Genomic DNA, 1,800 nt, shown 5'->3' with positions numbered 1-1,800 from the left:
AATGGATCAATTCAGACAACAGTTATTATTTCAATGTTGTCTAAGGTTTATTCAGACAATGGTTGATTTTTGATGTTGTCTGAATGGATCAATTCAGACAACAGTTATTATTTCAATGTTGTCCAAGGTTTATTCAGACAATGATTGATTTTTGATGTTGTCTGATTGTTCAATCACACAACTGTTATTCATTGTCTGTTGTGCAAAAACTTTTAAGTCAATACTTGCTAAAAGATATTGTCTGATTTGGTTTCACACAACTGTTTTTATTCATCTGTTGTCACATTATCTTCAGACAATGCACCCTAAATGCTGTTGTCTGAAGTTAGATTCCCCTAGGGGTCATCATGGGCCGGGCTAGGGCCGGCCCTACCCTAAATTTTAGGACTTAGAGTCGGGCCGGGCCGGGCCTAGTCAAAGTCAACAAAATTTAGGGCCGGGTAGGGTCGGGCCAGGGCTTAAATATGCTAGCCCTTACCCGCCCGAAAAGCCCGATCGGTTAGGGCCGAAAGGGCCGGGTCGGGCCGGCCCTCAAATAGGGCCGAAATGGGCCAAAAAAGGGCCTTATTTTGTTTAACAAAAAAAAAAAACATTATTTTTTTCTTCTCAAAATATTGCTTAATGGTATATATTGGTAATAAAAGACTCATTGTTTTTTATTGAACATATTTAATACACACACACTTGTAACTTATAACATTTATTAATATTAGTTAAGGTGGTTATATTCAATTAAGAGCATATTTGTTTTATGTTCTATTTAGGGTATTGAGTTGATCGGGTAGATCGAGGTCCAAATGAAGGCGGAAATTGCTGAAATTTCTACCACTAACATATATTCATATCCAAATAACATCCAGCGGTGAATTTTAAAAAATTCCATTTCGTCCCCCATTTTGCTCATGGAGGGTAACAAGCCTAATAAACTAGTTATACTACATTACAAGACATATAAGGATTATGTGCGATCCAAAAATTTTGAAATGAAAATCGATCAATCGGAAAATTCTTATATGTTTATACAATAGTGATAGGTATTGTGTAAAGAAATTAGGCCCATCCGCCGTGAATAAGGCACCTAACGGAGCGGTCAACGCTTTGCACAAGCAAACTTCCCTAAGGAGAGCGGCACCATGCGCGGACAAACGTTGCGGAATTTTGACATCCATAAGTAGACCCCCTACCCATGAGAGTGTGGGAGCTGAAATTTTAAAAAAAGTGAATTGCCAAGGACCGGTTAAGAGCATATTTGTTTTATGTTCTATTTAGGGTATTGAGTTGACCGGGTAGATCGAGGTCCAAACGAAGGTGGAATTTGCTGAAATTTCTACCACTAACATATATTCATATGCAAATAACATCCAGCGGTGCATTTTAAAAAATTACATTTCGTCCCCCATTTTGCTCATTAAGAAGTTAACATTACATTGGTAAAAAGGTTTCAACTCGACCAATTGATTATTTTTAGTTATGTTGATTACTTGATTTATTTCAAAATTGGTATTACATGAATATATTGTCCAATTTGAAATAATAGCTTTGTAATTATTACAGTTAATTAGTGAACAGTAATTATTGGTAAATATTAAAATACCCATAAGATTATATTAAAACGGCGGCGTTTTTGCCGAATTAACGGTTAATTCTTTAAAAAAAATTATTTTTTTCTTCTCAAAATATGGCTCAATTTAAAAGACTCATTTCCTAATATGGCAGATTGAAATAATTTTCTACACTTCCATAGTTTTATACATATAACACATGTAATAGAAAATAACAAAAATAAAAAATAAATTTTAG

Source organism: Rosa rugosa, chromosome 5 (genome assembly GCF_958449725.1).
Source record: "Rosa rugosa chromosome 5, drRosRugo1.1, whole genome shotgun sequence".
In the NCBI taxonomy this organism is placed as follows: domain Eukaryota; kingdom Viridiplantae; phylum Streptophyta; class Magnoliopsida; order Rosales; family Rosaceae; genus Rosa; species Rosa rugosa.
The sequence above is the reverse complement of the archived record's forward strand: the minus strand, read 5'-3'. Positions refer to the sequence as shown.